Raw genomic sequence first — 14,788 nt, forward strand, 5'->3', positions numbered from 1 at the left:
AGTCTGAGAACTTGTACCTAGACCCACAAATCAATCTTTAATTGAAACTAAGTGGGTATTCAGAAATAAACTAGATGATAAAGGTGAAATAGTAAGAAATAAGGCTAGACTAGTAGCTAAGGGGTTCATCCAAATAGAAGGATTAGATTATGATAAAATCTATGCACCTGTGGCTAGACTTGAATCTATCAGGATATTGCTAGCCTATGCAGTACATAAATGATTCAAGTTATACCAAATGGATGTAAAATCTGCATTCTTAAATAGATTCATCAAAGAAGAAGTTTATATAAATCAACCTCCAGGATTTGAAGACTTAGACCACTCAAACCATATCTTTAGGTTAAAGAAAGCCTTATATGGACTGAAACAAGCACCTAGGGCTTGGTATGAGCATCTATCAACATACCTAATATCTAAGGGATTTAACCAAGGCCAAATAGACCAAACCCTATTTATTAAAACCTTAGAAAAAGATATTTTTATAACTCAAATTTATGTAGATGATATAATTTTTGCCTCAACCAATACTAAATTTTTAAAAGAATTTACTAAAGTAATGGAAAATGAATTTGAAATGAGCCTATTAGGAGAAATTAACTTTTTTTTCAGGCTTACAAATAAAACAAACAAAAGAGGGAATCTATATTTTTCAAATAAAATATGCTAAGGAATTAATTAAAAAGTTTGGAATGAAAAATTCTAAAATATAAATACCCCAATGACAACTAATATTAAAATTGACTCTGACTTAGAAGGAAAACCTATAGATTTAAAATATTATAGGAGCGCAATAGGAAGTCTATTATACCTAACTACAAGTCAACCTGATATTTTATTTGCAGTAGGTATATGTGCTACGTATCAATCGTGTGCAAAAGAATCACACTTAACCAATATAAAAAGAATACTCAGATACATTAAGGGAACCCTAAATGTAGGACTTTGGTACCTTAGGACTAGCACGTTTGACCTAGTTGGGTATTCTAACTCAAAGTATGCTGGTGCAAACTAGATAGAAAAAGTACAAGTCATAGCTACCAACTTCTAGGTCAGTGCCTAGTAAGTTGGTCCAGTAGAAAGAAACAATATATTACCTTATCCACTATTGAAGCAGAATGCATAGCCATGGGAGAATGTGTATCTCAACTATTATGGACGATGCATACTTTAAAAGATTATCAACTAGAATATAAAAATACAAAAATCTTAATTGATAGCATAAGTTCAATAAACTTAACCAAAAATTCAATACACCACTCAAGGACTAAACACATAGAAGTTAAGCATCACTTTGTAAGGGATCATGTAGTTAGGGGTAATATTGTGCTTGACTATGTTGAGTCTAAATCAAACCTAGCAGATATTTTCACAAAATCCTTACCTGAACTTGAGTTCAACATACTTAGAAGACAGTCAGGTATGTGCATAGTAGAATAGATTTTAAAGTTTTTCAAAATCACTCGTTTTATTAAGTTTTTTCAAAACCATGTTTTAAAATTCTAGGAAAATTATTTTCAAAACTCCTAGTTTTACTAATATTTTCAAAGTTTGGAAATAGTTTAGGACTTTCCCCCTAGAAAATATGTACCCCCAGGTTTCAACTAGAGCATCTCACAAGCACACTAGGATTACCTTGCTTGTGTATGAAAATACTTAGAATGGTGTGAGATACATAGGGTACTACCTAGACTTTAGAATGCTTATGTTTGTGCATCGACATAAGTCTGGGCAATAAATATCAAAATCAAATTAATTAAATTAAGTTATCCATGCTTAGTCAAACTAACTTGAACACCTACTTAATTTGACTAACCAAGTGAAAGTTACTACCTCATGGTAAAATAGTTAGTAGATAAAGGTTAGATACTTTGTTAGGAAAGGAAGATGTTTATATTGAAGTTTTTTTTTAAAACACTCATCCTTGGACTTTAAGACAATAAATTTTTTTTTGGCATTAATTCAGGGAGTGAAAATTTAATTTTTTTAAAAAAAAAAGTTAAAAAAATCTTTTCTTTAAAATGTTAAAGATTTTTAAAGTTAACTCTTTTTTGTGAAAGTTATATTTTTTTTAAAGTTAAACTCTTTTCTTTGAAAAGTTAAAGTTTTTTTAAAGTTAAACTCTTTTCTTTGAAAAGTTAAAGTTTTTTTAATTTCAAAAATATTTCTCTTTTCTTTGAAAAGTTAAAGATTTTTTTAATTTTCAAAGTTACACTCCTTTTTGAAAAGTTAAAGATTTTATTTCAAAATTGTTTCTCTCTTCTTTGAAAAGTTCAAACTAAGCTTCTCCATCTTTCTAAAGCTGAGTACTTAACTAATCTTTTATCAAAATCTTTTTAAGCTAAGTGTTATCAAGCTTAATATTGTAATGCCCGAAAATTCTCAAAGCTAAATTAGAAATATTCTATGATTATTCTGGAATTTTTAGATATTTTTCCGGAATTTTTAGAGTAACGGAAGTAGCAAAAATAATTAGAAAACGAAGACGGCCTAAGCGGGGATTGAACCCGAGACCCATGGCTTGGGGATAATACTAATAACCAGTTGAACCCAGCAGGGCCGTGCTGAAAGGAAAGGGAACCAATAAAATTTATATTGGTATTGGGCGAATTAACTCCTTAATATAAATAGGAAACTTAAGTTGGTTTGGGTTATTTTCTTTTATTTGGTTCGGCAACTTCTCCCTCTCCAAACCCTCACCGACGCCAACTCCTTCTCCCTCTCTTTCTCTCGGCGCCAACACCCAAGCAAGCCTAGGGTTTCATCCCTAGGGCCATAGGAGTGCCTTCCGGTGACATCTCGGGCACAAGGACGTTTCCCTCCGCGAGTGGAGCACGTGGACGCGAGCGAACCGTCGAGAAGTCGTCTCCACCGGAATTTTTAGCGAATAGATTTGTAAGAAATCTAGCACACAAGGTAAGAAACCCCTCACCTGCAGTATAAGTAGCTCTCGTATGAATTCCATGCTTGTAGATTAGTTGTACGCAGTTTTTTTCGGCACGTAGGGTGTGTTTAACCTCCTTCGCGACTTAGGGATTTAGTTGAACACCTCTAGATGGGCCAGACACGTCCTTCCCCTACAGATGGAGGATGTAGACGCTGTCGGGTGCCTAGAGGTGGTCTCCCTAGTAGAGGAGAGGGTTGGAGCACACCAAGTGTTTGATAAAATGCTCAGTTCAGAAAAGAAATGCAATTTAGGCATTTTAATAGCTTAGTTAAATGCAATAGAAGCATTCATTTAGCACTTTTAGCTTTATCACAGCTTATATGGGACTAGATGTCCAATGGGTGGGCTCCCACAGTCGCCCCTAGGTTCAGACAACCTAGCTCTAGGTTCAGACAACCTAGAAATAGCAAGAACAGCCAAAAAAAAAAAAAATACAGCTATAATTAGTATTCTACTTTTCAGTGGCACTGTACATGATTAGATATCCATTGGGCTGGGCTCCCACAGTCGGTCCCTAGGTTCAGATAACCTAGTAACCTTTCTAAATTCGGGACTTGCAAACCCGGGTCTAGTTAGGGATACGCGCACAGCAGGTACAGTTGCCGGGCCCAAACAGCAGCATGATTATGTATTTTCACATATTATGTATATAGTTTTCAAAAGTTCATAAAATAGTCATATGAATTCAGTACAGTTTTAGTATCAGATCAGTAATAGCTTAGTTCAGTATCATGCTCCAGCTTAGTTTTTCCCTGTGAATGTGCATGATAACTCTATGTTTTAGTTCGATATACATGTTTGGATGATTGTATGCCATGCCATCTTTTACATGTTCAGCATATGTTTTAAATAGCATGTTTTAAAAGCATGAATGCATCGTATGCATGTTTTTGTGAGGTAGATGGTTTCTTACTAAGCTTTAAGCTTACAGATTCTATTTTCCTTATACTGCAGATAAAGGTAAAGGAAAGACGGACTAGTGGAGGTTGGAGGTCAATGCACTGATGAGGATGTGTGTGGATGGAACATGGAATAAAGATCCTAGGGATCCAGCAATTTCAATTAAGCATATGAACTTTAGTATTTCTATTACTCTTCATTTTAGCATGTTAAACGCCATGAGCTAACGAACCATGCTTTAGATTGTGCTTAGAATGTTAAATATATGATGTTAGAATGTTAGTTGTCATCGTTAGAGTGTTTCCTAGCCATCTTAGAACTGGAAATGTGGTTGAGGCATGAAACAGTGCTGAAATCAGACATTTGGCACGAAATCAGTAACTCGAATCGATCATCTGATCGATTCGAGGGTTCCCAATCGATCAGCTGATCGATTGGGCATTCTGTTCCGCGAACAGTAGGCCTCTGGATCGGTCAGCCGATCGATCCAGCCATTTCCGTCGCGAACAGAGAGCTCTGGGATCGATCACTGGATCGATTGACCAGCCTGGATCGATCAACCGATCGATCCAAATTATTGCCCCGAGCACAGTAGCGTGCTGGATCGATCACTGGATCGATCCAACCCATGCTCCGCGTGCGGTAGCGTGCTGGATTGATCACTGGATCGATCCAACTTATGTCCCGCATACAGTAGCCGTCAGGATCGATCCCTGGATCGATCCGACTATTCCAATCGATCCGTGGATCGATTGGGAGGTCTGGTATCAGCGGGGAAGTGTCTAAGTTCAGTTCCTTGGCCATGGGGAAGGTAAAACATGTTATGAATGGTTAGTTTACCTCCCTTAGCATGTATAGAACCAAGAAGTGATAGCCGTTTAGCAAAATTTTAATTAGCACAGTTTCCGCATTTAGATTTAGTAATGGTCAGGGAATAGTTTAGCACAGCATAATGTGACGATCGGCCTTACAGCCTAGTAGTAGAAGGCGGGTCGTTACAAATATAGACTAAGTGTTTTATTCTTCAAACTCAGTGTCTTTTAAAACTTTTAAAATCTTAGTCTGTTTGAAAGTATTTTCAACTCTCTCGAAAGTATTTTTTGATATATGTCAAAGGGAGAGAGAAGCTAAAGTTAAGAAAAAGAGAAAATTAAGGGGGAGCTAAGAGCAAATTAAGGAGAAACCTAAGGAGGAGCTAACAAATAAATTAACTTGTTCTAGATTCTGCATTTTCTTTCATACTTATTGTTATATATTTTACTTAACTTTGAATTATGTTGTCATAATCAAAAAGGGAGAGATTGTTGGTGCGGGTAGCATCAGATGATCGAACTTATATTTTGATAATGGTAAAGGGTTCAAAGTTAAGTTGTATTGTGATCTAACAAGTGTTGAACCAAATGTCCAGGAAAGTCCTAAGTGTACTTAGGCAAAAGTCCTAGTGATTCTAGGTAGGTGGAAAACCCTAGGGGATGGTAACTCTAGGTAGAAAGTCTTGGCGAGTCAAGCACTTTAGGTGAAACCCTAGAGTAGGGGACTCTAGGTGAAAATCCTAGTGGTCGTGAACCAAGTAGAAGACTAGACGAGTTGAGAATCGGACATCTAGCGAAAAAGTCTTGAAGACTCGGATGTTAAGCAAAAGTCCAGGCGGTCTGGAGGACCGGTCTAACAAAAAGGTAAACTCTCCTGAGAGGAGTAGGTGAGGACGCGTTCCCCGAAGAGGGAACAGTAGACGTCGGTTTGACCTAGAGTTTCAGCGAAACTCAAAGTTAGAACTGGACAATCCAGAGACTGTCAAAATAATTTCATATTTTATTGTGCTAACTCTATTTTGCAAGGTATATTTTGTATTTGGACTAATATGCTTTGCAGAAAGTGGAAAGCACAAAAGATCCTAGGGTGAATAATGTTCAAGGCGCCTTCCATAGAGATTGAAGGTGCCTCTAGTGAACAGTGTTTAAGGCGCCTTCCATGGAGCTTTAAGGCGCCTTCAGATAGATAGAATTCACAGAAAGCAGATTTTATCGATGACCGAATCTGCTGGGATGGAATTCAAGCTAGAGGTGCCTTCAATGGAGGCTGAAGGCGCCTTCAACAGCCTATTTAAGGTAGGTTTAAGTAAAGCCTTAATATCACTTGATCTTTACAATCTTTCTACTACGTGCCACTCAAAAGATGATCCGACGAAGTTGTAACGCAACTTCGACAATCGGAAGCCCGAAATTCTTTATTCGTAGTTGTCGGTATACATTCAATTATTGCACTTATACAATTGTACTTGTAATTTCCAGATTGATAGTGAATTGCCTAAAGTAAACACTCAACGAGTGTGGACCTTGGAGTAGGAGCCGTCACAGGCTCCAAACCAAGTAAAAGAAACTTGTTAGTGATCGCTTTGGCTTTGTTCTTTTCCACTACATTATTACTCAGTGTTTTATATAAAACGTGAAAAAGTCACGAGTGGTATTCACCCCCCGCCCCTCTAACACTTTTTGATCCTACAAATACACATAGAACATGATATAGACACTTCATAGCATAAGAGTCTAAATACATAGGTCATACATCACATCACATCACATCATAGTTACTCCTACATCCTAGATCTAGAGAATCTACTCCACTACAAGAGATTACAATCCAAAGACGAAGAATGAAGCAAACTACAACTCAATACATGGAGATAGAGAGAAGAGATACTTATCTTTAAAGCGTAACATCCTTGGGCGCGCTCCCTTGCTCCAGAGATGGACTGATCTTGAAGGAATGGAGGTGGATAAAGCCCTAGGATTTCCCCCTAAGGGGAGAACCTTTCCCCAGGAGAAGGATGAAGTCCTCAATCCCAAGATTAGTTAAAGAATAGGGTTCTTGACTCATTTTACCTCCTTCAAACTGGCCAGAAAAACTAGGATTATAGGGGTCCGGTAAACCAAGTTTTTCACCCATTAAACCCAGTTTTTTTACAATTCGCCTTGAACAAAAGTTGTATCCCTTGAAATTATTTAAAATATAATATTTGGATTGATCCCTTTCTCAAACCGGGTCAAAATTTATGATAATTCAAAGTTTGGTCTGCGGTCTAGGCGGAGGTCCTGATGAAGCCGCGGTTGAGAGGCATGGTCGTGCCTTTTAGTATGGATAGGCACTACTATTTCTCTGTTGGACTTGAAGTAAAGTTGTCGATCTTGAAGTTAGCTACGTTTTGGTATAAAGAAAAGCTTGTAACTCCAACCAAGTGCAAAGTTATGACCATTCTACAATTGGTCTGCAATCTGCCCATAATTTAGCACGACTCTGTTTTGGCATGGCACGACCTCGACTTCTTTGCCACACAACCATGTGGAATCCACACGGCCATGATCTTCTCCTTCTCTGGATAAAAGACAAGGTCGTGTGGGTTCACATGGTCGTGGTCTTTCTCGGCTCTGGAAGAATGGCACGACAGTGCCTTTTGGCACAACCATGTGCTGCCTGACCACTGGAGATTGACACAGTCGTGTGGGTTCACACGACCTGAATTTGCTTTTCCTCTAGTGGGGGGCATGGTCGTGTGAAACTACATGGCCTGCCCTTACTTTTCCTCCATGGGGTAGCATGGCCATGTGTTTTCACATGACTTGAGCTTGATTTCTTCCTGAGTTACTCCCGTGTGCATTTTTGCTCCATTTTTGCTCCAAATAGTGTCATATCAATCAAAACAAGAAAAGAGTAGATCTCTAAATAAAATATAATGGAAGTATGACATTATAATGAAATAGGGTGCAATAAATATAGATTATGCTAATGAAATACAAGTAGATGTGTGTTAAAGTATGAATAAAAATGTATATAATCTATGCACATCACACCCCCAAACTTAAACCTTTGTTTGTCCTTAAGCAAAAACTGCATCTAAACTCATACAGTTAAATAGTGCATCATAATCTCTAGCAAGTCAATCTAATCCTATCAAATGATTTCATTGATGAGCAAGATACAAAAGTTATTTGAGTACGACCTAAGTAATAGTTCTTCGTGCTCAGTGCAATAGTGGCCTAAGTTTGTCAAGTATCAATCCCTAAGCCTAGTCTAGTCATCATAAAACTGTGTTCCTTATGCTTCCAGCAATAGACACTTACTTGCCACACATATGGTTCATATTTCTAAAACTACACAAGGTCTCAAAGGACTACTCAAAATCAAGAGAAACATAACATTTATTTCCCCAGTAACCTAACTTGGTCTCAAAGGGGTAAATTGTTAGTTTCCACTCATGACAACTATTTTTTACCCCTTATTCATATGATTTTTTCCTTTTTCTCTTTTTTTCTTTTGGTGCTTTAAAGGTGTAGCACTAACATAAATGCAAATATAGGGGTTTTGATTTTTCCAAGTGAGTTACCATGATTCGAGATCATCCAGTAACCAAAATATAATTAAGAGGTCACTTTAGAAACACAAGTACTAGTCCAATTCTATGAATCATGACTACTTTCAGAGTTATCTACAATCAAAACTAGGCATAGTGAAGAGAGATCCTAAAATAAGACCAATACTCAAACTCTTACAGTAAAAGTATTACTCACTTCATGCTATCATAGATAGAAAAAGATAGATTACTAAACATACTAGCACCATAAGTAACCAATAAATCACATAAAAATTTTATTATGAAAAAAGTGCAAAAACTAAGGAATATGACAAAAATTAAACTAAACTCAGCACATCCCCCCAAACTTAAACTTTTCATTGTCCCAATGAAAACTAGAAATGCAAATATAGAGGAGGTTTTTGAAGATAGAGAAGTTATCAAGTGATTAGCTCCAAGGCAACACCATATACTTGGAAATACTCCTCTATCTAATGCTCACATTCCTCCACAATTTTGAATCCTATAAAACAAAGATAGATAAGAAAAATCAAGTAGAGGATTTGGGCTTATTATGAAGAAAGAAATGAAAACAAGAAAGAACTAAAGACATAAAGAAAACAAGAAATAAGAACTTGGGTTGCCTCCCAAGAAGCGCATGTTTAAGGTCATTAGCCTTAGACTAGAATAATCCCTTAGAAAGCATGTTCCCCTAGGGATAGCACTTGAGCATCTCACCAACATCCTAGGATTCCCTTGTTTGTGATTGCCAAACATAGAAAGGGGTGAGATGCATAGACAAATTGTCTGGACTTAAGATACTTACGTCAGTGCATCAATATAAGCCTAGGCGTTAAATACCAAACAAATAGTAATCAAGTTAAGTCATTCGATTTAGTCAAACACTAACTGATGCTTAGACTTAACTTGACTAACTAAGTGAAAGCTGCTATCCTCTGAATAGTCAGTAAATAGCTAACTGGTTAGACAGATTTTGTAATGTCAGGTTCAGGGGGAGCAATAATTATTTTCACATCTATTTTTATTAAAAATATTTTTGAAATTAGGTTTTGGAAAATATTCTTCTAAAAATATTTTAGAAATGTGTTTATGAAACCTAACCGTTGTAAAACTAAGTTTTATGTTAAATATTTTTTGGTTTTGAAAATTGTATGTTCTAAACTTGGTTTGAAAACTAGTTTTGAAAATCGAATGTTACAAACTTAGTTTTGCAAATTAGATTTCACAAACTTAACTTTGAAAAATTAGATGTTGAACATTGAATTTTACCTGGTTTTTGAAAATTTCACTTTTGTAAAATTATCTTTATAGAATTTATGTTTGAAAAATGTTTCAAGTTCAAGTTGATTTTGAAAAACTTTTGGAACATATAAACTTATGTTTGGAATTTTGGATTTTTTTAAACTTATACTTGAAAAATTAGCTTTTATAAATTTATGATTGCAATAATTACCTTTTGAAAATTAATCTGCAAACTTACTACTAAGATATGTTGCTAAATTAGTTATCTTTCTAACCTAGTCATTTTCCAAAACTTAGCTATTTTGAAAAGTTATTAAAAATTACTCTTTCTAAGTTATCTTTCTTATAACTTAGCCATTTTGAAAAGAATAAGAGATACTTTTTAAAGCAAAATTTCTAATTATTTAACTCCCCTGAGTCAATCTGATTTGTGTTTGCATTCTTTTTGAAATTTTTTGCATTTATGATAATTTGATCCATGTTTATGTTTGATGAATGCCAAAGGGGGAGGGTTAGGTGGTGAAGTTAGCTAAAATAAATTGAAAATAAAAACTAACTTAAAAACCTGTTAATGCTTGTTTTACTTGTATTTTACACTAACTTAACCAAGTTGTCATTCCATCAAAATGGGGGAGATTGTTGGTGCGGTTAGCACTAACGGTCTAACCCAAGTTTTGATGAATGACAAAATAGGTTAAGTTAGTTTCGTTGTTATCTAACACTCTGACCGAGTGTATAGGAGAAGTCCAGACAGGTCGACGGGCTGACCTGATGTCTGGCACGAAGCCCAGCTAGGTCGACGGGCCGACTGGATAGCTGGCACGAAGTCTAGCTAGGTCGACGGGCTGACCGGATAGCTGGCACAAAGTCCAGATGGGTTGAAGGGCTGACCTGACATCTGGCAAGTAAGTAAAGGTAAGTTACTGGAGGGGAGTGACTGTGAGGACGCATTCCCGGGAAGGGAACTTAGGCGCTGATCCGACTTAGAACCATTTTGAAACTCTAAGTCGAGATCTTGACTAGATTCTAGTCTTGGAGAGACGGAATCTAATTAATACTCTTTCTGTTAAACTATGAACTATGCTAATAATCTATTTTGCAGGAGATATAAGTGCCTTGGACTAACATTTTCTTGCAGGAAGGAAGCTGCTGAAAATCAAGGTTCGGGTGCTCGGAAGGTACCCAGGCGCCCGGAAGTCCGGGCGCCCGGGAGGTACTCGGGCGCCCTGAGGCAAAAATATATCCCCGACGTCATTTCACCGCGTGGAGTTCACTGATTGGCTCGGCTACGTCACAACCAGGGTGCCCTGAAGGTTCCAGGCGCCCAAACCTCATATATAAGGAGGGTCAAGGTTGGAGTCAGAACAACAACTCACAATCTGCATTCTTGCGCTCCTGCGACATTGCGACGCTACTCTGACAAAGTGCCTTTCCGTTTTCTTCTTTTCTTTATTATTATTGTCGGAGTTTTTTTTAGATTTCCTGTACTTAGATTTGTAATAAGTTTTGAATTGTCAGTGAATTGCCCATCGAAAGCACCCTTGTGTGCGGGCCTTGGAATAGGAGTCGACACAAGCTCCGAACCAAGTAAATCGAACTATGTTAGCATTGCTCTTTACTTTTCGCTTATACATTTTCCGCTGCGTAATCTCTCGATAAAGTTTAAAATCGATATTCACCCCCCCCCCCCTTTATCAACTTTCATGATCCAATAGATTCTAGGCAGGTGAAAAATCTTAAGGGAAGGTAACCCTAGGTGAAGGAAAGTCCTAGCTGCGGTTAGGCACGCAGTCCTGATCCAAGGGATTAGGCAAAGTCTTGGAAGGTCGAGCACTTTAGGTGAAATCCTAGAGTCGAGGACTCTAGGTGAAAATCCTGGTGGTCGCGGACTAGGTGAAAGTCTAGATGGGTCTTGGACCTGACGTTTTGTATGAAGACCTAAAGTTTCAGATGCTAAGTAAAAGTCCAGACGGTCTGGAGGACCAATTTGGTAAAAAGGTAATTTCTCATTAGAGGAGTAAGTGAGGATGCGTTCCCCGTTGAGGGAACAGTAGGCGCCAGTTCAACCTATGATTTTTGGGAAATATGAAAGTTAGAATCGGACAGTCTGGAGGTTGTCAAATAATTTATTATTCATAGTTTATTGTGCTAACTTTGTTTTGTAGGGTATATTTTGTTTGTGGACTAATATGCCTTGTAGGAAGGGAGATGCACAAAGAAATGCTCGGATGAACAGTATCCGAGGCTTCTCTGGGGTTGTTGGAGATGCCTCAAGTGCCTTAGCCCAAGCTTCGCGTGGAAGGGAGCTGAAGGCACCTTCCATGCACTTGAAGGCGCCTTGAACCAGGGATGAGTTGAAGGCGCGCTCGAATGGATGAAGTTTACAGAAAGTGGAGCTTATTGACATTGTAGATTTAGGGATAGAAATCCGAGTTGGAAGTGCCTTCAATGGGGTTGAAGACACCTTTAACAGCCCATAAAAGAGGGTCTCGAGCATACAGTTAGATACACTTGATTTTCACATTCTTTCACCTACGCGTTGCTCCAAGAACAATCCTGCTACTCCACGATGTGACTCTGATGACCGAGCGACGCAACTCTGACGACCGAGCGATGCAACTCTGACGATCGAGCAACGTGACTCCGACAACCGAAAGTGCAACTCTCCAGATACTAAAGTTGTCGATATACTTTACTTGTTGCAAAGTTGTACTTCAATATTTTTGTAATATTCTAACTGATAGTGAATTGCCCAACTAAAGCGATCAGCAATCGTGGGCCTTGGAGTAAGAGTCATCAAAGGCTCTGAATCAAGTAAAAACAAACTTGTTAGCATTGTTCTTTCTTCCGCTTATTCTTACTCTTCCACTATGTTTTACTCGATCGTGTTTTCCAAAAAAGTGTGAAGAAGCCACGAGCACTATTTAACCCCCCCCTCCTCTAGCGTGCATCGACCCTACACTTGGTATCAGAGTAGGATCGCTTCGAATCAGTGAAACCATCATTCAAGAAATTTTTTTTGTAGTATCAGTTTTAAAATTTTTCAGAGTCGATCAAAATCAGTATAGTTACCTCTTCCCGATTAGTTTTTAAACAATCGAGCTTTCTTCTCAAAACTGGTGCAACACCACTCGAGTTCGTTTATTTTTTTATATACTTTATTTCACACTACTAAGCCAAGACTTAGTCTTAGGACAAGTTCTATTTTTTTTTTTGTTGTTGTTGTGCAAGAACTTGTTTTCAAATGGCCCACCAAGAAGGGTATAGCACTGCACGTCCTCCCCTCTTCTCTAGCAAAGACTTCATCTACTAGAAGAGCTGAATGGAGTACCACCTTAAGACACAGGTGGAAATATGGATAATCATCCATACGGGATTCACATATCCCATCAAAGATTTCTACAATGCGGCCTGACAAAAGAAGAGTTGAATCGAGTTAGCCCGTTTTCAAGCACGAAAGAACTATGGGAGAAGCTGATCGAACAACACGAGGGAACTTCAAACACCAAGGTAAGTAAGCATGATTTGATTCTAAATAAACTATATAATATAAAAATGTAGGAAGGTGAATTGGTAAACCAACTTCATGCACAGATTCAAGACCTACTCAATGACCTCCACACAATTGGATAAAAGCTGGAAAATCGCGATGTCATCAGGTATGCACTCAATGTATTTCCGAGGAATACTTTATGGGCATCCATAGTAGATGCTTACAAAGTTTTCAAGAATCTTTCCTTAATTAAATTAGACAAATTATTTTCTGAATCAGAGCTTTATGAACAAACTAATACTACTCGGGTTGAGAAGGTATTGCTTTGATTGCAGGAATGAGCAGAACACTGGAATAAAAAACCAAGCGCCGGACTGAACTTGAGTCTGAAGATGAACTGGACTCAGAAGACAACGACGATGATATCACTGCCAAGCTCATCAACCTTGTAAGAAAACTCTACAAGAAGAAGAAAAGATTCACCAAAAAGGAGATTAAGAAGGTGATCCAGTCAAAAATAGTGCAACCAAATTCAAAAGCCAAGACCGAAGTAACTTGCTATGGCTGCAACAAAAAGGGACACATCAAAACCAACTATCCAAACCAGAAGGAAATGAAGAAATAATGGAAGAAGAAGGCACTGCAGGCAACGTGGTATGAATCCTCTTTAGAAGATTCTGACGAAGATGATGAACAAATGAGCTTCCTCGCACTTACGGCCCAAGAACAAGTCGACGAATCTGAAACCAAGAGCGAGTTGGAAACCGAGTCCGAGAGAAGCCATGAATCTGTATCTATTTCTGAAGGACCTAACTACGCTGTAAGTTCTTCTCAAATAGATAAACTACATAACTTAGTAAATTGTCTCATGCGCAAGTTAGCTAAATCCAACGTTCAGGTCAAGTCACTCCAAAAGGAGGTAACAACCCTTAAGGAATTGACTAACCCATACTCCTTGACTGAATCCATTCAAACTAGAACTTTAACTCAAGTCCAACAACTTGAGGGAAAAAAATTCTAGCCTAAAAAGTCAAGTCAAGGAACTGAAGAATGTTAGGACCGAAAAGTAGCTAGAGGGGGGGGGGGGGGGAATAGCTTCGCGTGTGCTCGTCGAGCTTCGTTGCTTGTTTCTTCAAAGTGATGCGCAGCGGAAATACAAAGAAACAAATACAAACACGCTAACACTTGGATTTTACTTGGTATCCACCTCCAAGGGAGGTGACTAATCCAAGGATCCACACAACGCACGCACCCTCCACTAATGAAACTCTCCTTTATGGTAACTACCAAGGGCGGAGAAGCCCTACAAGACTCAATACAAGAAGAAGAAAGGGTAGTAAAGAAATACAAGCTTACAAGCTTACAATGAGTGCACAAACCCTAACCCTAGTTTCTTCTTCTTGCTTTGATCCGCCTCTTGACTTGGAAGAGCCTCCAAGAACCTTCAAGAACTGGCGATCTTGAGCTTGAGAAGAGCTGTGAAGGAGCTGGTGAAGATCTGAAATGAATCTGTGAAGAGATGCCGCAGCCATCGCACGCCTGCAGCTCAAATACGACGCAACGGTCGGATCCCGATCGATTCGAAAACTCCCAATCGATCGGGGAGGCTTTGGATCGATCCACGGATCGATCCAGAGCGCCTCTGTGCTCTGGAGAAAATGCCTGGATCGATCCACGGATCGATCCAGCGCTTATCGCGGGAACCAGCAGCGTCCCAATCGATCGGCTGATCGATTGGGACCTCTGGATCGATCCAGAGGCTCTCTGTTCGCTGGGAAAGGCCTGGATCGATCCAGCTCCTGGATCGATCCAGCTTTTGGTTTTTGCCCAAAACCAA

This window comes from Zingiber officinale, chromosome 1A, assembly GCF_018446385.1.
Source record: "Zingiber officinale cultivar Zhangliang chromosome 1A, Zo_v1.1, whole genome shotgun sequence".
NCBI lineage: Eukaryota > Viridiplantae > Streptophyta > Magnoliopsida > Zingiberales > Zingiberaceae > Zingiber > Zingiber officinale.